Genomic DNA, 25,591 nt, shown 5'->3' with positions numbered 1-25,591 from the left:
AGGGCTGTAGTCGACTGGTCGATTAGTTGGTCGATATGCTCTCGTCCAACTAAATTCTCATTGGTCGAATAATCTCCTTGTTATTTTCATAAGAAGAAAAGTGCTACATCAGCAGCTTTCCAGGATTAATCCATTATTTCCTGCGGCGGGAGGGACGGACTAACAAATTACCTGTGAAAACGAGGGTGTATTCAAAACACCCCCATTGTTTTCACAACTTTGAACTCGCCGAACCTAATGGAGACTGCTGGGTCTAACTGTATTCAATGTTTACTGAGTGTTTACTGAACGTACTGAGTGTTTACTGAATCAGCGTTTCTCCTGTAATAATATCAACGAACCCCTGCCAGGCCAAAAAATATTTTTAATGTCAAAAATAACGCTAAATATCGGTAGTGTAATTCCGTTCAGGAATAGCGCAGTGCTCAGTATGTTTGCGTAGCGAGTGGGAAAGAGCGGCAGGAAAGTGACGGTGGATGCGAGCGGAGCAGAGGAAAAGGTTAGTGGTAAGTTCTCAGTCTGGCAATAAATGTACAGTACAGACTCCAGTGTAACAGTTAATAAATGCTAAAAAGTCAGGTCTGTTGTCTCCAAGTGCTGCAAAAGTGAATGGGGTTAGCTCCTAAGTTAGCAACAATAGGTTAGCCTAACCTGAAGAGGCAAAACGGAGAAATGTGGGTTCACTGTGCACTCTGTCCCATTACAATCCCCCCCCCCACCTCCGCGACTAATCGATTAGTTGAAGATTATGTACGATTTCAGTCGACCAAGATTTTCTTTGGTTGACTACAGCTCTTGTAAAATGATCGAATGTCTTTGTTTTGGCGTGGTTTGAAGAATCCGTCTTTCTTTAGACAATTACTGGCCAGATTGCCATGGCTCTTTGTGTGAATATTCAAAGGCCTCCAGAAGATGAATCATTTTGGTGACCCTTCCCTTACCCTTAACTCGTACGCATGAAATACTGAAATCAAACAGACAGACTGCAATGAAATTTACAGGCAAGTAACATCTTCAGTAAATTGTTCTGTCCAACATTTTTGTGTCGTGACGTACAGTTAACAGCAGCATCCAGATTCTGCTTGTAGGGCTTTAGACATTTGAACTTGTTTATGACTCTTACGGGCCCATTAGAGGTGTTACTGCTAATGCTTTGCACATTATTGGGGAGAAAACCAGGGTTTGAGTGAAAGATGATGTTGATAATGCATCTTTTTTAATGCAGTCTATTCAACTTTAACAAGTACATTGAATGTAGAGACATGAATGGAAAATACATTTTAGTTGCTTAAGAGAGAAAAAATAGGGCCTTGGCAGTCACTGTCTTTGATTATATATAAATCATAAAACATGGTGGAAAAACCTCTAACTTGACTCGTGTGTCCTATTATGATTATGAATTACAATCATGGATAGCTTCGATTCCAGGAAGAAACATCTGGACATCCTCAGATTCAACTTCGTCATCGCTGATCTCTGGAATTTGACATTGGTATTGAAAATTGTTGTAACACACCCTATTTTCCCTGTGTGCCAGTGTGTGTGTGTGTGTGTGTGTATGAGAGGTCCTGCCACCGTGTGTGTGCGCGCCTCCTCGGCCTGCGCCTGAGTGTTTCGGACAGTGCCAGTCAACAGTACGTGTCGGTCGTCATGAAGCGCAGCTCTGACCAGCTGCATGCCCACGGTGCGCTCATCTGTGTGATTTGCCAGCGGGAGGCCAGGCTAGCATGATGAGCCACGACAGCTCATGAATGTGCATTTCTCTGCTTTACCCTGCCAATCTCCCCTGCCTCCGCCTCACTTGTCTTCTTCCGAGATCATGTTTATGGCGTTTCAGCTCTGTTGGTCAGCAGGCAAGGAAGAGAAAGCAAATGTGATGCAGAGGCATTTTTAGTGAGGGGTCAGAACACCGTTATACTTAATATGATGCTTCAAAATCTTAACAGCATTGGCTGAAAGTCGAAGTTCACTCTTGACTTGTCTTACCTCAAGATCCACTGGAGCTTTCAACCACATCACACGGCCTTCATCAGTGAATGGAGTTTGCTCAGTTGTCATAGAGATAGCTCATCTTAGCCAAAGAAGCTGGTAAGTGTACCTTGAGTTTTTTGAGTTGTTTCTGTTCACACCAAAGAAAAGCAAAACCTCTATCCATTCTGGGTTAAAGCAAAACATATAAATGTAGCAGAAATTATGCAATATAAACTATTGTAAAGAAAAAAGAGGAACCAAAGAAACTGGATGCATCTTGAAAACTCATACCTAAAAAGTATCTGATTACACAGCAACATAAACTACAAAAAATGTGGGTGTTGATGCTAATGTACTCAGGTGATGTTGATTATCCTGGCTGATTAGATCAGGTTGGAGGCGGGCGGAGCTACGCTTGGACTAATATGCTTGCAACCTGGAGCTTGTGTGTCCGTAGCAGGACAAGCACAGGTGTTACTAATAACATTAACGATGGATCTGTTCTATTCAAGCGTCCCAGTGAGTCATGACAGTGTGACAGCGAGCCAGCACATGCAATACCAGGACCCTGAAACCGAAGCGGCTAAATGGAAGTCAGCCATCATTCATTTTATTATTTAACGTCTTCCATGAAAAAGACCTACTATGTGTAGTCTCCAGACTAATGCACTAATAAGATGGATAAAGGTGTCTCACTATAACAGCTGCAACATAACTCACTGGTCCGTACACACCCACGACGTTGAGAAAAGCTCTGTGTGGACGTATCACGTGTGTGCAGGAACTGTAAACGAAGCGTTTTGAACTCACGCACAGGCGCTGTCTCGATTGATGTGATTGATCTTAGAGGACTGACATTACACCACTTTTCCATCATTGCCGCACGCCCTCCCAGCAGAAAGGATGCTGTAAAGAAGCTGGACGTGTCTGAGGCACCAAGCAGCTGAGTAGCTAGAAATCAATAAGCAGTGAGTTTTCCTCTCCTCACGTTTTCTCTCTCTCTCTTTAACACGGCCGTCCAGAGACACTGGAAAATACAGCAGGGAGAGTCAGTCAGGAAACACATTAAAATGGATTACTAAACTTCAACATTTTATTCATTCTTCAAGAGACACGAGCGAAGGAACACACACACACAGGCACACGCACGCACACACACGCACACACTGTATAGCGTCGGGCTGGTCAAAGGGATTATTGTTGCTCCCTTGCGCCTGCTAACTTCTTGAACCTTTGAACCTTCTATCAGGTCACCACTGACTACAGATGCAACACACACATCAGTGCACCAGTGTTTCCATAGTCACTTTATTGAAATAATACACATTTTTGTGCTAAGAATAGACTCTTATTGTCATGGTGGTACAACTGTGGTGTTATGACTTGCTATGTTATGACTTTCACTTAAACTCATGATGATGGTTGAACTTTGTGTGTGTTGTGTGTGTGTGTGTGTGTGTGTGTGTGTGTGTGTGTGTGTGAGAGCGTGGATGGAGCTCTGCTGGTTGCTGCTGACAAATGTGTTTTAATCCTGTTGTTCCTACAAGCAGATTTGCTTTTTTTTTTTTACTACATAACAGCAAAACACACAAACACAAATAAACACCTCACTCTAGCTGTAGTGAATGTCAGCCTCCATGGAAACTTTAAAGACAGCTGCTCATTTGTCTGCCAGTACCTTTTTAAAAGTAACTGTTGTCTTTTCATGCTCTTTGTATTCATCACTCTCACCCCGAGAGCAGATAACCTTTAACTCCCTTTTATAGCTAATTACGACCAGGCAAAACAGTTTGGATCAAAGTACAGGGAAGAATTCTTATCTTTTGCTTCAGTGTGTATTTGTGTGTTAAAGAAACACCTTGCTTCACTTGTGGACACTTTTGTACGGTGGTAGTTGCACTGTAGAGAAGAGCTTCATGAGATTCATTGTTGTTGATCACGTTCAGAGGTTTGAAGCAGAAACTGTCCAGTGTGCTTCTCTGAGCTTCTGTCTCAAAGTGTGACGGCGCACCCTGGTAGTCTACTGGTTGTGACGCGTGCCAAGTAACTGCAACGTCCATGGTTCGATCCCGGCAGCGGACTTTTGTCGCACGTCACCACCTCATCTCTCTCTCCCCTTTCGTTTCCCATCGACTCTCTCTGCTGTCACTATATATATGTAAAAAACAATGTTGAGCTTTTGTTATTGTTTTAATGGTAGGGGTGTAACGGTTCTGAAAATGAGACCGAAACCAACCAACCTGCTGCCACCGCTGTAGATACAACCTGTTGAGCTCTCATTACATTACTTCGCATGTAACAAAACTCAAACAACCCCTGCAAAATGACTTGTTTCACTATCAGAATTTGATTAATTCTGTCTGATAACATTTGATAAAACTAGAAGAGCTGCACGATTAAATTATTTTATCTCCATTCAAGTTAACAGAGGTCTGACTGGAAGTTAGCCGGCTTGGATTCAAGGACACTGTGGTGAACGGGAAGACCCTCTCAGTTTCACAGCTTACCAGTCTGAGTGATGGAGGCACCGTTATTTTGGTGTGTTGTTATTTAGCTAATGTTTCATGTGTTTTCGAGGCACATTTGATTTGTATGTTGATTCAGTAATTTATCTTCATGTAAGTTATGTAATGTTATGCTAGATTTATAACAGACTGGAGCTTCTTATGCGTGATTGAGGTTAGTGACAGACTAACGTTAGCAAGTTAGCTAAACTGTCATAATACCCTAACTAAATTAACTCTGAGCCTGTTAGCGAATGTTATGTAACGTAATCTACAGCTTTTCATATAGCAACCAGGCGGACAGCAGGGCATCAGACAAATGGGATTACAGCCAAGGTGTAGATTTCATAATTACGATTCATTATTGTCTGATGATCAAGATCATTGTTAAAAGTTTTTCTTAAAGTTTTAATAGCCATGAAACATAGGCCTTTGTTGTTTTACAGCTAAGGGTTAGTTTTTAGCCTACCCATGCACAATTAATAATCAGAGGAGGTTTGTAAACGTTTCATTTGAATACTTGATATTTCCATAACATAAGCTAATCTTAGGCCTGTCAATCATTGTAAAGCAGCCTCCGGATCAAAAAAAAAAGGCAGCTAACAAATTAATTTTTAGTTTTCATTCTCTTTCATGAAGTTCAGGCCATGTACACAAACACAAACACAAACACACACAACATATGGGCCTGTAGTTTAGCTCCTTAACAACCTATCATGACTCTGCCGCGCTGCACCCACCGAACAACCCCCCCCCCCCAAAATAGTTCCGTCATCAGAAGGGGTCGTCCCGGCAACACAACAACGCCGCCAAAATGACACTCTTTGTTCGGCCAATTGTAGCCTCCCTAGATCTTGAATGAACGGAGAGGAGAAATAAGAGTGGCAGTTCCAGGAAGACGAAGAAGAAGGCAAAAGACAGGCGAGGTTGGCAGGGAGGGAGGAGTGAGTTGTGAAACAGGTCATCCACAGCACAGTCAGGCCTCATTTGTCCTCCATAATGAAGCAATCCCGGACAAACCTCTCCATCTTTGTTCCCCCGGACAATGGCTGTGCAGTGGGAGAGAGAATCATCACATGAACTCCCCGCGGTCAGTTGTGCTCACCAGGCTGGACCGGGGGGGTCGGACCCAGGCCCGGCAGAGACGGTTTATCCTTCGCTCTGTTCAGGAAGCGCTTTAAGCTTTCAAATGATAAACAATTCAGTTGCGTTTCCACCATTCTATTAAGCTGTTAAGCGTTTAAAACTGCCAGACTTGGCTCATTAAATTCTTATTAGATAGCCAAAGAGATAGACCACTTCTTCACTTTTTAGGTGTCTACAAAAGTCAACACACACACACACACACACACACACACACACACACACACACACACAAGTCCCTCTTTAATGCAGGGTTGGGGGCGATTCTAGGAAATGGTTTTCTAATTACTTATTGTCAAAATAAGGCACGCCTCAGGTCCCTGTTGCAGCATGAGAACTGCACTGTGTGTGTGTGTGTGTGTGTGTGTGTGTGTGTGTGTGTGTGTGCGCGTGCGCTGCTGAATAATTCATTTTGGCTGGGTAGGGCAGCAGGTTGCACCCGGCTCAAAACAGCTCTGTGTTTACTTTGATCTTCGATGTAGGTTTGGCTGTGTGATGCAGCATTTTAAATTATTACTCATTTGTTTAAATGCTGCTTTATTGGTGAAGTGAATAATGTACATTCACACACACGCACATTTACTTAGGTCATTTTTGGGGACATTATATAGACTTACATTAATTTCCTGGAGACTTACTCAAACCCTAACCCTAACCCTAAGAATCAGCTTTTTCCCACTTGGGCACACAGCTTTTGTCCCCAATTAACTGGTCTTTAGACTGAATTGTGTCCCCGTAAGTAGGATAAGTCTCACAGACACAAACACATACACGCACACGCACGCGCACACACCCTTGTCATCCTTTTCCCACCTGGTTGTCCATAATTATCATTACTCCTCTTTTATTTTTAAATGTTCCACTAGAGAACAAGGCTCTGCTTGTCATCTACTGAAGCTGTTCCTGACTGACTGGCGCATGACCTTTGACACAGTAAAGCTATCAGTGGGTTATGTTTGCACCGACTGGGTCAGCTCTAAGTGGTTGGTTTCACATGTGTGTGTGATCTCATGATCTGTCTGAATCACTTTGGCTTCTTGTGTAGTTGAGACTACCATGTTGAACCATCTGAATGCAGCGCTGCCGGTATCGAAGCTCTGTAGTTTTTTGATATGTGTGTGTCCAAGAATTGAAAAACCGTCAAGTGCTGAAAGCAGCCATTGGCATTATTGGATTCATAATCTTTTTTACTTTTTCTTTGATCAGAGAATTACTTCCTGATTCAAATCATAATTTTGCCAAATTTAGATTTTATTCAGACAAGTTCTTGTATGGCTGCTTGCTTTAAATGCAAAATGTTCTGTGCAAAAACAAGTTTCTTCCTCAAAACAAGGTATTAAAAAAAGTATGATTTGTAGATGTAGGTTGCTAACAGCAGATAGTTTGTGCCATAATCCTGTGTTTTACAATGTGACTACTGTATTTCATCTTTTCCTGGTGTAAAAGCTATAATAGAGTCAAACACAGGACTGTGTCTATTTAGACAAGGAACGGTCCAGTTATCAGTTTACCAACTGCTTTTGTCCAAGATTTGATTTGTGATGAATTGGGATTAGTGATGTACTTGCTGATAATCCCCAATGTAAGCATAGTTTCAGGACAGACTGCTATTGTTTTTATTGATGCTTATGATGTTCATGTTCCCAAAATACATGTTTCATGTGTAGAAAAAAACTCTTACGGAACGCTATTAACAGCTGATGGTGTGATCAGACGGTTTGATCTGATAATAATCACAATTGCATCCTTTACCATGTTTGTCAGTTTTAGTATAAATCTGTCTATAGAAGTAGGTCATAAGCAGAAGGGAAGTCCCTTGTAAAGCCCCAGTGTGCTGCCTTTGATCCACAAGGAAACACACTTGGCTGAACAGAACAGAGTCGGTGTACAGTGCTGGATGTTACAGTCAGCTGGCTGAGCTCTTTAAATCCTGTTTCTTGTTGCAGCTAGCCCTCATCTCTAAAACGAGACACTTATTAAACTTTCAGAGGTCTCTGTTGCCACTCTCTTTCTCCACGGCCCCTGACAGCCCACAGTCACACAGCTGCTGCTCAGAAGCAGCCTGCTTATCACCTGTCGACACTCGAGAACGCACACACACACACACACGTACGCACACAGTTGTGGGTGTATGTTAGTTGTTCGCTTGACCGAGGACTTCTGCTGTTCTAATTATTCTGTCCGTTCTCACCTTTAGGTTCCACCTTAACTTGTCTTTTACGGTTATATACAATTACAGGCTGTTTTTGAATTCTACCTGTATGTGTATGTATGTGTGTGTGTGTCAGTGTCTCCTGGGCGTGGGACGGAGGAGATCAGACAGTAATCTTCACTGGCCATTAGTCAGATTACACCAGATTACTGCTTTCTCCACTGGTCTTCAGAGTCCAGCTCTACAGGGCTTGATTGGTTTTTGTAACCTTTGTCTTTGGGCCCAAAATGAATTATTAAGCCCACGTGACAGAGATGTTTTAAACTTTGATATTAAGGCAAGTGGACTGTCAAATCACCCAGGATTACATGTTAGGCGAACAGGAATGCTCTTTTTTTTCTTCCTTACATGTGCATCAGTGTTTGTGTACGGCAGCACATCAGTGACTACATGCTGCGTTTGTGTCTTAGCTGTTGGCCTATTGTGTAACAAATCAGCAGGAGGCAGGGTTAAGATGACAGTCAGGTGAGATTAGAGGGGCGAGACCTGGACTAGACCTTAATCTGTTTTACCACAGCCCGGACAGACGCTCGCCGGCCTGCTTTCCACCGCACAGCCTGCTGTATTTTAAGATACACCAGCATCGGATCCGCACACAGCCATGTGTTTTTTCACTTCCGCTGTCACTGATACTTGATATTTGAGCTCAGGGTCAGTTACTGAGCCGCAGCTCCGCAGCTGGCGGGGATTCAGTGTCTCGGACGTTTTAGTAGGGATGTCCGATCATGTTTTAAAATTTGCTAAAAGTACACTGGAGCCAGTCCAGTTTAGATTAGATATGTTTGACAATTAAGTTGCATTAACAGAGTAAAGCTTCTGTGACAGCTTTCCTTTAAAGTGGCACTTCACCAATTTAACATATCAAAGTCAGTTTAGCAGTTATATGGAGTTCTTCTCACCCTGTGAGAACAGTAGTTTAATAACTTCTGTGGCTCTGGAGAAGCTTGGTCAAGTCTGAGGTCTCATCACCTGGGTGCCACAGCTTTTCAAGTTTTGAGACTACAAATTTGCTGTGGAGAAGAAGCCAATCAGAGGCATGAATCAAAGCTGTAGTTATGCAAATCAGGTTGTTGCAGTTGGAAACAAAACATGATGCCAAAGTTTCTCAATTCATCTAAAATTAACCCAGAATCTGAAAACTGTAAAATCAGTTTTCCCAATAGTTTACAGCTGAGTTTTAAGCTTGGTAATTGTATGTTTCTTGCCCAAATGCACCGTGGGAATTGTAGTTAACTTTGCAAACTGGCTTGTCCTTCGACTTTTCATCAAAGAACCAGATGATTTTTTTGAATGCAGTTGTTCATCTTTTGGAGTGATGATTTAACTGGTAGAGTTTCATCTTTATTTAAAGCTCCATTTGAACGGGATTAACATTACAGGGAGGTTGAGGGATAAAATATCTACTGTGCTCCGCTGTAATTTTAACTCATTGTTCCGGACGACGTTTTAACCATCGCAAAATGACACAATGTGCAGGACACTGGAACCTACCTGTGTGCTTTTATTATGCAATTTAAAATGAGTTATTTGTGGCCATCCTGTCAACCTGTTTTGTATTAAAGGTTGAAGACGTGTTATTAATTCCTGCGTCCTACACCTGCAGTCCACTTCTTTTTTTCGTAATTTGCACAGAAGGAATCAAATGAGCTCAATTATTCACACACAGTTTTGCTTTTCAGCGTCTCCGCTACGAGTGTTATGCCGTGCAGATCATATTCCCAGTGTTGCTGTCAGCGACGCTGTAAGTGCTGTATCCACACATGTAACCTCAGGCAGCAGATGTCAGTGGTAGTAAAAACTGGAAGAGGCTTATGTGGCAGGCTGTAATGCCTCTGCCAACCTAATGCCCAATACCCTACCCTGCCAGCCAGGCTCTGTGTATGTGTGTGTGTGTAAATTGTATTTGTGTGTGTGTGTTTTTTGGTGGGGGCTGTCTGATGATCCAGTCCAGACTAGATGCTGTGCTTCCTCTCACTCGCTGTGGCTCCTCTCTGTGTGGGAAAGACTGCCAATTGTTGAAACATGCTGCCTTTTTTCTATGGATTTCAGTGTGTGTGTGTGTGTGTGTGTGTGTGTGTGTGTGTGTGTGTGTGTGTGTGTGTGTGTGTGTGTGTGTGTGTGTGTGTGTGTGTGTGTGTGTGTGTGTGTGTGTGTGTGTGTGTGTGTGTGTGTGTGTGTGTGTGTGTGAAGCTTGACCTGTCTAAGCCATTGTGAGGCCGGTTTGGTGAGATGCTGTGATTTTTTTTTTTTTAGGTGAAGATGGTTGATTGTGTGAGTGTAAATGTGTTTGAAGACCAAAAACTGGTGGCTGCTCTGTTTGTCCATCTGTCCCCTCTCACCCACAGCAGCTGTCTGTCCTTTCTCCTGTCTCCACTGTGTGTTGTTCTTTCTCAGGTCGGAGGTCACAGACTACAATCTGTACCAGTCAGTCAGTCCATACTTTCCCGTAAAAACCCCATTTGTTGTCACTTAGTAACAGCGTTGCCCTTTAGTGGTTGCAAGCATGTGTCAGCTGCAGTTAGATCTTCAGTCTACTATCATAGAAGACTATGAGAACTAGTAGATTTATACAGTTGAGAAGTTGAAGTTTTTTTTGAGATTTTTGGAAAAAAAAAGATTTAAATGATTAATTGATAAATGCAATTGCTGATTTTCTCTTAAGTAATGGATTAATTGGCTAATCATTTCATCTCTACAAGTTTGTATTAATACGCTGCTGAAACTAGTCCCTAACAAATGCACTATTTGCTCCAGTTTGAGTAACATTTGCTAAAAACTGCAGTACATATACATATATTATGATTATGATATTTGTGACTGAGTTTGAGGGCTACAGACATATATAGAGAGTTGGAACGTTATGAAGAAAGAAAGTTAAGAAAGGATAAAATAACTACAGATTTATCCTTTAATAAAAAATCTGTTTATATGTTTGTGAATGTCTTTAAACTTCCTCAAAGTCAGCCTGGGAATCTATGTGTGTGTGTGTGTGTGTGTGTGTGTGTGTGTGTGTGTGTGTGTGTGTGTGTGTGTGTGTGTGTGTGTGTGTGTGTGTGTGTGGCATGTGTTAGAGCGAGAGAGACCTGGAGCAGTGTCTGTCCTACATCTTCCACTGTGTGAGCCAAGGCTGGTCTTATCAGCTCAAGATAAAGAGAAACACTTCACTCTGGCCATTCAGCTTATCTCCTCCTCTCTCTCTCTCTCTCTCTTTCTCCCCCCCCCTCCCCTCCGGCTTCTTGCTTTCTCTCTCTCCCTCCTTTCTTTTTTTTTTTGTTTTATCCTCTCTGTCTTTCTCCATCTCCTCATTTTCTAGCTTTGTTCTATTTTCCGTTTGTATTCCCATCAAATTGTGAAGGACATTTTTTCTGAAAACTGTTAGATAAACCATCTTTTGTGAGTGTTAAAATGCAGATCTCTCTATTCATTTCTAATCAGTGTGACAAAAAATCTCTCTCTCTCTCTGACAATACAGAAACCGGGTTTGAAACGTCCTCTCTAATTGCTCTCTGAATTCAGTTCAACTTTTCAACTGCCATAGCCTCTTCACAGTTAAAAAAAAATTCCACTTTCTGTGCTGATGCGGCTTTTATAGAGTAAAAATCATTCATCAGATTGATAAAAGCTGAAATTTCATCTCTTTTTCCTCAGTTATTCCTCCTCATTAAAATGTATGCGTGCAATGAGCAGCAGCAGGAGGCATTATCAGCTCTTTAGCAGATATTTGAGGCTTGTAAAAATACATCAGCTGTTCTGTTTCTGTCTCACCTCTCTCTCTTGCTGTCTCTTCTTCATTCATCCCCATGTCGTTCCTCTCATCATCATCATCATCTCTCTCTCTCTCTCCCAACGCCCCACCTCTCTACCTCCTCTCTCGCTTCTCTCCGTCTCTCTCACACCCACACCAACAGATGGGTCGGAGCTATTGTTTCACACCGCGAACACGGCCAATTTATTAGGGCCCTGACAGCAGTTATGACGAGTGCGTTTATATCTGTGAGTCTGTGTGTGTGTGTGTGTGAGAGAGAAGTTTCTAGCTTCCTCAGCTCAGCGTTAGGAGTCATCAGTATGCAAGTCCAACACCGACCCGGGTTTAAAGCTACAGCGCTCATCAAAAACATAAAGCTCTGCTGGAGAATCCAGCACCGCTGGCATTGACAGAAAGTACTTTAAAGTGGGAACGCATGCACACACACGTACAAACACACTCAGGCTTGAGAATGTCTGGGTGTTTAGTAGCACTGTCTGAATATTAACACTGCTGTCCCACTAGCTTTTCTGTTTCTCTTATAGGGATTGAGCCAGAATGTGCCGTTACAACCTCCATGAGCCCAGTTGTCCCCCATAAAATCTACTACTACAACTACTAGACTACTGACACGGATGCTTTGCTAGAGAAAGAAACACCACTCTGTACCAGCTTGACATTTAAACGTTAGCAAGAACTGTGTCTTTTTTTGCAGTTTTTTGCTAAAAACACGAGTTAAACAATCTAACGTCAGCTGACTGTTCACGTTACTTTCTGGCCCAGGCTGTCGGTGTCTGTGTTTGATTGACAGAAGCCGGCTGGCTGCCAGAGTGCCGGCGTTACACCGTAGGAAACGAGAGACAAAGTAAACAAACTTAAGCTGCAGCTCCAAGTCATGGGCAGACGGTGTATTAGCAGTGGCAATAAAGAGTAAGCAGTAATATAGGAGGAAGGGGAGGGAGGCTATAATCTAGAGTTCCATAAATATTTTCAGTAATTGAGAAAAACGCAAAGCAAAGGGAAAGCCAGGTGAGAGGAGGGGAGCTGGCAGCTTCATCAGGGCTTTTTGTTTCTTTTGCTGATGCTTTGGCTGAGCTCCTGTTGTCTTTGTGAAATTCCTTACTGAGTAAAAGACCTCTGTGCAAACACCAACAGTACATAGAGAGACTGCAACTCTTATCTGCTCATGAGCTGAGAGACATATATATATACACACACACATACAAACCAGAGATAAGCATGCAGTATTAATTATTTTGATTATGCTTCATAGTACTTAGCGTGGTCGGTGTGTGTTTTGAGTGTAAATAGCCGGTTGAAGAAGCTTTTAGGTGCCAAGTATAGGCCTGGCTGTTGGCATTCATGTCAAATAGAACCACAGCTAATGACTGTTTTCATAATTGATTTGTCTTTTAATTGTTTTAGTCTATAATATGTCAGAAAATATTGAAGAATGTGCATCATATCTGGTATATTGTGTTGCAGGGAGTCACTGCTGTGGCTGTTCATCCTCACCGACTCACTGGAATCTGCTGAAAAGAAGGAGCAGAGAAAAGTAAAAAGAAGGCATCTGTTGTTTCATGAGTTGATTGTAGGATTTTTCCACTGCGGTGGATAAGTGAAGCTAGCTCTTGTGTTTTGTCACACGGACTTCAAGCTTTCCAGAGCTCGTCAGGACTTCATAAAGGAATGTAGAACACGCACACATTCATACTTTAAGTTTAAGAAGTTTCTGAAGTTTAATGGCTCCCCGGGTGATTTATGTTCGATTCCAACTGCGTCAGCTTGGTCTCATCTCATCTGCACCACTGTGAACTACAGCAGGTACAGAGGCCCAGAGGAATCAATCTGTTTTTCACCCTTTTGCCCTCAAGGCTGATTGGATTGTGTGTGACAAAGGGTTCTCATTCTCAAGCATGCCCAGAAAACTGATCGGTGGTGGGGTGATATGCTAAGATGTAAAAAAACTGTTTCTTAATTTCAAAATAATTAAAGATTTTTCTCCAGTGGGACTTCAGCTGTAGACCTGAGGGTTTTACACAGCAGCGAAATACTTTGTTAATCAAACCGAGAAAAACATCCTCCCTCTGATTAAAGTGCTAATACTTTTGAGCTGCAGCTATATTTAATAATAGTGTTTGTGTTGCACTTTTTGTTTTTTCCAAAAGTTGCAAATGAAATGAAAGTTATAAAACAGTCAGCCACAATAAAAGGACCTAACAAGATAATTAATCAAGGCTTGCATTGCTGACTTTGAAAACGCTGTCAGCTAAACGCCTAACATGTAAATCCTGCAACAGCTTCTCTTCCTCTCTGCAGGCCAGATTCCTCTTTGCCTCTCCACCATCACTCAGCTTATTAACAGGCTTTGTACTCTTTCTCTCATTCCCTCGCTCACCCCCCCCCCCCCCCCCCCCCCCGCCACCTGATCTGACTAATAGTCTGTGAGACTTTGTAATATTGTGGACAGAAGGAGCTGTTGAGGCCTTTAAAGGGAGTCCAGGATAGAGACTCAGACGTAATGTGAAAAATAACCATAATCAAGCATTTCTGTCATGTTCTTCCATCCATCTAATTGGCAATCTTAATGTAATGATGAGTGTTATCATGGTGCTCTCAGTAGTTAAATGACAGATCACAGGTAAAGAACAAGGGGATTGCAGATGGCTTTAAGTTGCCAATGCATACCCAACGTGCAATGTTTTCTGACAGTTCCTCAGTGAATACAAGAAATATGGCAAACTAGATCCCTGGTTACCATTATGGGTTGGCATGGCAACCTGTTCAGCTTCTGCTAATATTTATGGAAATGATTATCTGGAATGTATGTCTGACTAGTCTGACCAGATTGCTGCAGGAGTCTATTCTGTGAGACTGCAAAATGCATTCTTGAGATGTAGTTAGGATCTCATGTGATCATCAAACTGTTGCAAAACCATCAAGGATGTGTCCACTTTTAATGAGTACATCCACCTCTTGTCGTGGAGCTTACACTCGAACAACCATTAGTTGATGAGTACTTGTAGTCAACCAAGTTTTCATCGCTCAGTCAGTCGCAGGAAAAAAAAACATTCTGGAGCTGCGCCGAACCTGGTTTATGGCTGGACCTTGTAAAAAACGCCAGAGGGCTTTAATTTGAAACAACGGATACAGGAAGTGATGACACAAGGTGACACCCGGCTGAGGCGACCAGTGAAGGCCGCCGAAGGCTGACCAATGGTTTAACTTTATCACTCAGTCAGTGATCCAGTCCGCTGTGAAATATCTGTCAGCTTCGGCACTTTCCTGCCAGGAAACCACCTGAAATGAGATATAGGAGGATTTAACTGAACTAACAGACCCTCGTGACTGAAAAAGGTAACTCAGTCTCCTTGCTGTGTGTTCCGACACATTCAGAATTGTTACCACTTTTGATGTTAGCATTGTTGTTAACAGGTGGCTCGCTTTGTGCGTGTGCTTGTAAAATTTATATTTTAAAGGCTCATTATTACGGTTTTGTATTTCTCTGTAATGTTGCACAGTGTTAACAATGTTACTGGAACTCAAACCATTTTCTGATGCCCCCTAAAATATATATTTAAATAATCAAATTAATATCATAAACATGCGACTACTAGTTGACTAGGAAAATCTGGTGGAGGGCAGCCCTAGTTTAGACTTTGTTTAGCTCATCGTCTCACATCTCTGCAGCAGCCAGCAGCCCTCACAGCCGTGTAAAGGCAGTCGAAGAGTGGCAGCAGTCTGTACAACAAACACAGGCACATTCGCAAACGCTCCGTCAAAGTCCTAAATAAAACACCAACACACTCATAAACAGACCCCTCTGTGAGTGGAATTCCACAGGCTCAGCACAAACTGGATGCAGAGGAGGCCGAGTAGGAACGGCCTCAACAAAACCTTTTTTTTTTTTTTTTTTTACAAACAGCTCTCCTCTTTTCTTTAAAGTCAGTGGAAAAACTGGACACTTACTTAGTTAATGGATGCTTGGGGGGGAGATTTTAAAGACTGTGCTCGTGAGTAAACATCAGCATCAGAGTCTTCCTCTGATGAAGCTAAAAGACGGGCAGCGCTGTGTTTTTGTTGTGAGAAATGGGACACGGCTTTACAGGTTTTCACTGCCTGACGTTGATTTCGAGCAGCAAGGGTAAAGAGGTCGTTCCTGTACGCGGGCGGGATAAGAAAGAAATTAACAATGACAGAATATTAACGCGGCTGCGATAACCTGCCAGCGTTATCACCAGGCCACCACACTATCTGACACGAGCACGCCATTGAAATTGTCCTCACGCCACCAGCAGCTCAGCATTTCTCTACGGCTTGATTAGAAACAGGCTGATATTCACTGGTGCTGTTATTGTATAAAACTGCAACTCATGTGGCACAAGTCTCTCAACATAACTTCTTTGTCAGCATCTGTCAGACCTAAGCGTTAGATTACTTCAGGTTGGAAAATAATGAAGGCGTCTGTTATCTTCAAATTCATTTGCAGGAGCTGCCTGAGACACCTTTTGTGTCTGATATAAGAAGAGGAAGAGAGAGAGAGATTAATGAGAGAGGAAGAGAGAGTGTGCCGGAGCGGTTCAGCAGGGACGTTTAAGCTGCTCTGTATTCAACTCCTTTTCATGGATAAAATGCTACTAATTTTAATTTACACAAGAAATAATGAGGTTCGGTGAGTGAGATAACAGATCCAAATCTGATCAGCACGTTCTGATAAGTGCATTCATATAAGCTTTGTGTGTCTCTGGTATCTGACCAATCACAATGTAGTCTAGTCTGCAGCAGGTGGAAGCGCCTACAACCTGTCAATCACATGAACAAGTTAGTCCAGTGCTTAATACCTGTAAACTAAACCAGATGACTACCTGAATTGTGGGACTGGAATACATTTGCAGAAGGTAGTGAGTTAACTATAGTTTTTCAAGTTAAAAGACTTGCATAATTCCAGTTAGGAAGTCCACCATCATTAAACCTGCATGCATTTTTTTTGACCACATGGGGGCAGTGCAACAAGCTATAAACACAACACTGATATATTTCCGTCTTATAAGTTGTTATTGACTACATATAAGTCCGATATTTACTCTCTTTTAGGTGCTGTTTTGTTCTCCACCAACTCCTGAGGGAAATATCTGAGTCTTTACCTGCTAAACGCTCCACTGTGTTCACCAGCTAGTGTCCGTTTGCTGTTTGGTCCTGAGTAGCTAGAGCGCTGCGGATTTCTCACAGCTTTTTTCACTGAAAACAGCTGGCCGGAAACAAGGTTGATGAGAGCAGTGAGAGTGAACCAAAATAGTAAAGTTGTGGTTTGTAAAACCAAAACAATGAGCTGAAAGACGCTAAAACACACACACGAGCTGAGGGGAGCTGAAGAGTGGGGTATTAATTCTCTGTAGGTTCATCACTATGAGTGACTACTTTCACATTGCACGTTCAGTCGTTAGATCCATTGTTAACATAAAAAAATTTAGAGCAGCTTTAATGTTGACAGCAAAGAAAGAAATTACAGCAACAAAGTTGAAATCCCTGGTAGACTTGATAAATAGAATGAGTTTGCAGAGTCCATCCCTTTTTAAAATGCTACCGCCCTTGAGCAAGGCTCTACTCTCTGTGACTAAGACATGTTAGTTGCAAACCTGTAGAAAACACTAATGAAACAGAGGTCGGGCTTTGATAAGTTACTTACTTTTGACTCAGTGAATGCTCAGTATGTTCCAAACTATCATAGTTTTGCCAAAATACAGCTAAATACACAGCTCTCATGTTGCACTCACCCTACAAAGCTTTGTCAGAAACTGTGGATTTAGCCTTATTTGGACAAAGAAGTGTTTGGAGCATAGTGTCTGAGCATATGGACAACAGAGAAGTGGATTATACTGCAGGAATGAGAGGTTTCTTTAGACAGAAAATAAAAGCTGGTGTAAAAAAAACAAATGTTTATTATTTTTTAATAATGGACAGAGATGCATTTCCCTCTGAATAGTGTGTTTTTAGCTATCTTCCTAAGCCTCTCTTCTTAGGACTGGCATGTTTTTATTGGGAGGTATACTAGTTTTATCAAGTCAGACATTTCTGTAATGACACTAAGTTAAGGCTACATGCTCACTGTCCACTGTATTCCAGCCTCTTCTTCTCCTGCCTCTCACTTCAGCTCTTCATCCAGTCTCTGTCTATTGTGCAATTTCCATTCATAAACTAGCCCTTTCAACCTTTGCATCTGCATAACTCATCTCACTGGCACCCACCACCATCACCAACCCCCCCCGTTTCACCTTTGAGTCAAGAGACTCTTCACCTGGGCCAGGCTCAGGACCATGCTGACTATGGAGTTTTTGCCGTATCCTCGCAATAAAAACAATTTTGCATCTCATCTCATTTTCTTCCTGTCGCTTTCACATCATGGAAAAATTGATAAGTACTCTTATTGTGGACAGGAAATTCTTTCATGAAATTTCGTCTCTTTCCATCTCACTCTCACCCCCCCTGTGTGTAACCACACTGGAGTTTGATAGATGGGACTCTCTGAGCTTATTGTAGCAACAGAGCGTTGCTACTAAACACAGCTACACAGCTAATGTTTGCTGTTCTTAAGATAGCCAAGTCAGCACTGCAATGCTGGCTGATCTATGTTTTTATGTTTTTCACACACACACACACACACACATACACACACACAGAGCTGTAAGCATTGTCCCCACTTTCAGCAGGTTTAACCAGTCAGGCTGTGACAGTGATGTGTAAGGCTTGGGCTTAGTCATAATAAATCCTGGGCTGAAATTGTGTGTGTGTGAAATGACATGGAGCTGTTGTTGCACTTCTCAGGAATTGTGTTGTGATGATTAATCATTCAGTTTATAAAAAGTCAACAATAAGGACTAATACCACCAAAATGTTCATTATGTACAAGAGCCAAAAAAACCTGAACATATCCAATTTACAACCATTTTTTGTTATCACTGGACTAATCAATTAATCAACCAATCATTTGAGCTGTAACTCTAAACATTACAGACATGTCTTAAGACATATAAAAATACTCTGCTTGGAACAATGATGTGTGCTGATATGGTTTTTCTCCAAAAAAAGTATAATTACCACATTAAAATCCTTAAAATTCCATCTACTCCTTCTCTCTCATTAAAAATTCAGAATCTATTAATATGCAAATATATTTCATTTCAGAAGATTAACTGCTGGACACAGGATGTCTCCTACTTCACTGTAAAGTCCATTCTCAGTGTTTGTGCACTGGAGGCTTCAAGTTTCCACATCACACTTGTGTAAGTTGAATATTGGACCAGGATTGGCTTCCAAACTAGTTGTGATGTCAGAAATCCTGCTCTTAGGCCACGCCCCTTAAAATCAGACTTTCAATGGGCACAGAGAAACTTTACCTTTTCATTAGATGAATGTGAAAACAAACTCTGCACATACATCATTCTGCACATTGAAGCTTACATCCAACTGTAGGAACAACAAGAAAAACATATTTTTTAATGAGTATTTAATAATATTGATGTTTACTTAATGCTGTCCAAGAAGCTATTTGACTTTAAATGAGCTAACTAAGCGAAGATATGCTAGGCTACTGTTTTAGATAGAATAAAGTTGTAGTAGTAGTAGTTGTTGTAGTTTGTTTAGCTTTCTCTCTGCACAAATGAAGAATTTCTGGATTTATTTTTAATTGCCATTTACCACAAGGGGGAGGCTGCATCTTTCCAGTTGTTCGTCACCATAGCTTAAGGCTCGGAATGTGAATACTTGGATATCAGGCTGATAGGTAGATTCTTCTTGTTAATGGATTGTTTCTCTCATTGTGAGACCCTCATCTCAAGTGATTCCCGTATGTTTAATGCCATTTTAAGTAGAGATGCATTGATCGATTGGCCACTGAAAGAAAGAAAGAAAATCTGCACCGCCATGTTTCTACAGTAGCCCAGAACAGACAAACCAAATACTGGCTCTAGAGAGGACCTTTCGCAAGTTTCGTGGCCACTGTAGGTTCTCCTGCACGCTTGGAGGGGGAGGTGAGGGGGTTATTCAGTTTGTTGCAATGTGCAACCTCACCGCTAGATGTCACTAACCTACACACTGCACCTTTAAATGGAAAAACCCGAAATAATCTGCCTCTTTTCTGTTTTTGACCATGTGTAGCTCAAACACGTCCATGTGCTCACACACACACACACACGCACACACACACACACACACACACATTCACACAGGTTGCTCCGTGTCTCCCTAATCCTGTCAGTCCATTGGGCCGTTCCTCTCCAACGGAATGAAAAGTACATCACCATAGAGACCACATGAATGGCCTATTAGCATGAGAGGTGAGCTGAGGAGATGAGGGGAGAGACAGTGAATGAAGGAAGAGGCGGAGAGGGAGTGAAAGAGAGAGAGAGAGAATCAGGAAGAGAGAGTTTAGGATAGACAGAGTGGGAAAGAAGGAGATGCTGAGGGAGGAATGGAGCGAGAGAATGGGCTGAAGGGAAAGGAGTGAATGAATGGAGAGTGTGTTTGAGAGTGGGCAGAGGGGGAGTGGGAAACTTTAAAAGAAGTGATACACTGGCTCTTTCTCTGTTTAGTCAAGGAGGAGGTTTATTGCCATGGATAATTCTGGTTTCCTTGCCACTGCCCGTCTAGCTCTTCCCCTTTTCTCTTCCTCGCTGTCTGTCTCTCTCTCCTGGTTGTTTGTAGAGCTCCTGCAGAACTACAGCGACAGAATGGAAGCTTCTCAACCCCCTGCTGCAAAATGATTGCCCTTTTTAAATAGATCTGATGCCAATTTCACATGTCAGTCTCATGTCTGAATTTGCATTTTGCTGAGCAAAACTCGTTCTCTGCTTAGGAGCGGCTAAGATTGACACTAAAATGAGAATAGCTGGTCCACCTTAAAGGTCAGTTCGCCTTAAGTGAGTTTGAATTTGAAGTGAGCCTGATCAGGTTAGGCTAACCCATTGTCGCTAACTAAGGGCTAACCCCCTTGACTTTTCCAGCAGTTGGGGACAAAACAGATGAAACTTTTTGTGGTCTTGAGAAGCTGCAGTATCTATTATCTGACACAGCCTGTATAACAGTACTTTGAAGAATGAAAAGGAGGATTCTGGGATTTTGATGCTCTACTTGATGACTCAAAACAATTCAAAGATAACGTAGGGTGTTATTGTGCTTACACAGTGTGCGAGTGAAAATCATTAGTAGCCCTTTGATATTAATGATCATGTGAAACTTCAGCAGCTGTGCTCATAATTCACTGCTGCAGAATTATGAATATATGGGGGAACATATGTAGAATGAATATAGGGGAAACACTGCACTTTTATGTGACAGTCATGATGACACTATTACTAACATGTCCGTATCACTGTCGTCATGGCACAAGCCTGAAAAAGGTTAAATACATGAGAAAAATAAGATGCATGTCGTGTTTATCTGATTAACTGACTGTAATCAGTTTCTCACATGTCATCTCCTAAGCTCAGTGAAATGAAATAAATCACCAAACCATGAAACACAACGAATGAACTGATTTAACATAGTTAGTGATTCATGTTAGATGAATCTATAGAAATCATTTTCCTCCTTGTGGTGTGTGGTAACAGAGGTAAAAAAAAAAAACCCAACTTAGCTTAACCACAGTAATTATTAGACAAGCTGTCTTTCTCATTTTGTAGGGGAACCAGGTTTCCAGGTGTTGGGGAGTTCTACTGCATAACTGAAAAAAGTTGTGTAGTCTATTTTGGCCCCGGAGGGAGCTGTGTGAAATCTGATAAATTGTCTGAAGTGATGTCACTTGACAGTAGTAATCCTTTAAACACACTGAATGAATATGTTAGGTGAGCAAACAGGAATTAAAGAATCCATCTTGTCACTGCACTGTCAGAATAAAGAATTCTTTATCTAATCCAATCCAAACCAATCCCAAACTTCAACGGTGAAATAAGTTGTAGAATCCACCAGTGAACTCTTCTTCCTTCATGTCATTAAACTTTTCAACTCACAGCAGAAAAATAGAATGTACATATTGACCTTTAAGTGTCAGATTTGCTACAAGTGTTACAACAAACCAGCTTTTCTCTCCCTGTACAAGAGTGTATTGATGGATCAATGGAGGAATTTCTAGAATAGCTTCCATTTTAAAGTTAAGACTGTGATCTATAAACCTATGAGGACCAGAAAGCCTTCAGTGCTTTCCAGAGACACACCAGGTGAAGGTCTTACAAATTATGACGTAAACAAAGTCCGTGTGATCAATAAGTGTCCTTGTTGTACAGGAAATGACTAAGACAATGTACAAGCATATGCAGTATATGCCTACAGCTATATTTTGCTGTATTTCCAGTAGCCCTGAGAAACCTTGTGGCTGTTGTTTTTCTACTCTAACAGCAGATGAAATATTATTTCTGACAGTAGAAGGACAAGGTCAGGACTTCATTACATGTCGACTGAACTAGAACTAGACTTTTAAGAGAGACTTAGAAGAAAAGAAGCAAACAATGGTGCATGAGTGTAAGTAGAATAATTTCTCTGTATCACTTTGTGGGCTTGAACTACAGTACTACATGGTTAATAGGTTTAATTTTGGGATTTTAGCAACCATGAAGGGGATTATTCTCCTTTTGAGCTCACTTAACTTTCTGTATGTAATTGAAACGGCAACATTTTGTCACAGATGAAAATGATGAAAGACATACTGTATCTATTTGCGCTAGAAGTTTGAAACCTCCAGATGAGGAATCTGCAGACAGCACAGGCTATTTAAGTGCTGACATACTGTAGCAGTGGGCACAAGTGACTCCTGGTTTATCTGGAAAAGACAGACACCAGATAGCTTTGACCTTTGACCTCCTTGGTGCCCTTTAGATGAACCCTCTAACCTACATATCCTATTAGGGTCAAGGCCATATGTGACATGAGTGGTAGACTTACGTTACTGATACTGTGACATATATGCCTTTTGTCAGGTGAAAACAGCACATGTCATTGCAGTTGAAATGCAAACGGGGAAGTGATAAATCAGGAATGTAGGATCAATGTAGCCCCTCAGGTTCCCTCAACCACTGCACCCAATCACCACTGGCACTCACACAGTGACCATGAGTATATTACATATTGACCTGAAACACCTTGGAATGTTGTCCATAGCATTGGTCCATTGAGTGCTTCATTCCCTGGCCCTCAAACTGTGTTTCCATCTCCCCACGGGAGGCAAACATTTCTAATTCTGTGGTTCCATTGATCCAGTGGGATTCAAATCAATCCTGTACTCGAGTGCAGCCAGGCTATATACAGGACGCTGTACAGTAATTCAAACTGACGAGACTGATATACTTTCACATCAAATGCATTCTGAAGGTCTTTGCTTTCTTGTTTTAGCATTATGAAGTGTCAAACGTGACTGTTCACACATTGAATGATAAACATTTGTTGACTATAACCCAGAAATTCATCAACCTTATGGCAGGTCCCGTTTCTACTAATTGTAATTCAATGGAGAAAAGGCCTCAGTATGCTTCCAATAAACTAGATCATTCAAAGAGTCTCACGTCTGTCAGTCAGTCTCTGCGGATAACGGCACTTTCAGACGGTCTTTCCACAAAGACGTTCTTGGTGTCACCCAGCAATGATTGGTTTCCCCTCAGATTTGCCAGGGAAATTACATCACGTTCAGCATCCTGACCCATCCCGACAGGTGCTCGGCCCTCGGCTATCTTCGTCAGACTGCAAGGCATGCTGTGTATCCATGGCTAAAAGCTGTTGTAATTTTCGCTGTCGGACTGTATATCTGTCACTTTATTAAGTTTTAATATATTTTCAGGCAAGAAAGTAACCATTTAGATCCCTAATATGTGGTCAGTTTATCCAATAACATCTTTTGGAAATTAGACGTTTTTGGAGGTGTGAGGTGCCACTGGCTGGGTGAGACCAGCCAGTGGGAGGAGCTATTTTGTGAGTCCTTGGTTCTGGAAATGAAAGTCCCATTAATTTTTCCCATAGACAAGGTGAGGTGGCTCACAGTTGGTATAGTAGTATTTAGACCCATCCACCAGGACAGGACATGCTTTCTCAGAAACTGATTTAAAATTGATAAAGCTGGTGGCCACAACATAAACCTATAGGGTTAATATAGTTTCATTGTTTGGGAGATTCCTTTGTTTCTGTGTTCACTATCAATGAGGATATTGTTTAAAGAAAGGTCTGAGTACGGATTACAGAATGGGAGAACCAGCATCTATGACACCGTTTGTTCAAAATGACTTATTTCCTTCTTTGGTACCACATGGTAACATCTGTATTGGAATGAGATAAGGTAGAGCCCCAACCATCCCCCGGATAATCCAGGCTGATGACTCGTACAGGTCAGAATAACTATTTTAGGACAGTGCTGAGAGACATTCCTCAGGAAGGGGCTGCCCTCCCCGACAACCCCCAACTTGTAGACCCATTGCACCCCTTCACACCCCCACCCAGCTGCTCCACTTTTAGCCCTGGCTCCAGTGAGGTGAGCGAGTGGGGGGCGGGTGCATAAGGGGAAATGGGCAGGGGGGTTGCTTCCAGCAGGCCATGCGGGTGGGTGTGTGCCTTCCCACTGTCACTGTCCGTCTAAAGGCCGGTTCACTTTCCCCCTCTGAAGTCAGCCAGTCAGTCAGTGGTCCAACCAGCCAAACAGCTGCTCAGTCAGTCACTCTGCGGAGAAAGTGGAGACTTCAAGAATTAGACAATACACTTCCAACCGCAGATTTTCTCTTAGGTGGAGGTGCCGGATTCACCCGTTACTGACGCCAAGATGACTCGTGACTCGTAAGTTTCTGGATGTGATTGGCGGGAGCTACTGTGGGATTTAGGGGTAGAAAGATTGCAGTAGGTCATTCAAATGAAATGAGACTTGATCGTCTGTATTAAATATCTTCCCTTCACTTAACTTCAGTATTATCACCTACAAAGCAGGTTTAGCATTTACAATACAGGCTCTGAGGGATCTTAGAAGCCGGCTTATGATTGAGGATTAGCCCTGTCTTTCTGTACGCCTGCCTGCCTTTCTACCCGTCTATCTGCTCTACTGTTCATCTCTTTTGCCTCTCTTTCCACTCAGATGAGAAACTAGCTTTAGCTTTTAGCGCCTTTCGCCTATTCATTCATTATTCGAATCCCCTGCCTAAAAGAGCCTCTCTCGCTAGCTTTTATATTTATAGAACAGCAGTGGCTGTAAATTTCTCAGGGTCCAATCAGAGGGAGTCTCTAGCTCAGTCACAGGATATGATTCGTCTCGCCATGAGGTGATGGGACACTTTTCCTTTTGCTGCCTTTGGAGCTGCAGTTGTATCTCCAAGAGGATGTTTGCGGACTTGCTCCCTTGAGTTATTGTAAAAGTGTATGTTCATGATGGGGGGGGGTTTATGTCTGTGAAGGTAATTTCCCTACTGTAAGCAAATTCAGCATCTGCTAGAAACGGCGTGAGCTCAACGGAGGAGTCAAGGAATCCGTTTGCTAGATTTTTTTCTCTGCCTTGTGTTTCATATGTAAATAGATGATGCTGATCTGTAAATATCTGCAATCCCAGCACGTCTCTCCCGTAGCTGAATTATGTTTTCAGTTATTCTTTGTCCAGCACGACGTCCCCTCCTTCATAAAACTGCAGTGTTGACTTAGCGTCCGTCTGCCATGTCACCTGTTGTGTCGGTCTTGCTGCCACGCGGGGTGAGTTCACCCGGCAACAATGACATCATTGTCCAGACTGGACAACAGAAGCAGTGCAGGTCAAATGACAGCAACACAGAGTTATGCTGCTGTCCCACAGAGAGAACTGAAGCGTCTCGCTGTCTGTGCTCCGTGGTCTTGAAGGATGATTTTAGTCCGATGTTTCCCGGATTGTTCTGAGACAATGTTGTGTTCTATTCATAGTATTCATTTGTGGAGCGTAATGATTGGATAGAACTAAACAAACAGATATTCATATTGAATATGCTGTATTTGGGTACATTACATCAGCTTGTTTTATTGTGGTTGGATGCA

General features: G+C 42.1%; 1 protein-coding gene across 3 annotated transcripts in view; it reads left to right on the top strand.

Moving 5' to 3' along the window:
• The window catches only part of enah (ENAH actin regulator), a 130,752-nt gene that overhangs the window by 8,173 nt on the left and 96,988 nt on the right, over positions 1-25,591 (top strand). The window contains exon 1 of one of the 3 annotated variants that reach the window (XM_042390462.1): positions 2,496-2,939. The exons of 1 other annotated variant lie outside the window; for it this stretch is intronic. The gene's annotated coding sequence lies outside the window, so the exon portion shown is untranslated. Of the gene's footprint in view, positions 1-2,495; positions 2,940-13,060; positions 13,131-25,591 lie in introns of those variants that run through there. One more of the 3 variants, XM_042390461.1, reaches the window with a different exon arrangement.

This window comes from Thunnus maccoyii, chromosome 17, assembly GCF_910596095.1.
Source record: "Thunnus maccoyii chromosome 17, fThuMac1.1, whole genome shotgun sequence".
NCBI lineage: Eukaryota > Metazoa > Chordata > Actinopteri > Scombriformes > Scombridae > Thunnus > Thunnus maccoyii.
This window is presented reverse-complemented; position numbering and strand designations above follow the sequence as displayed.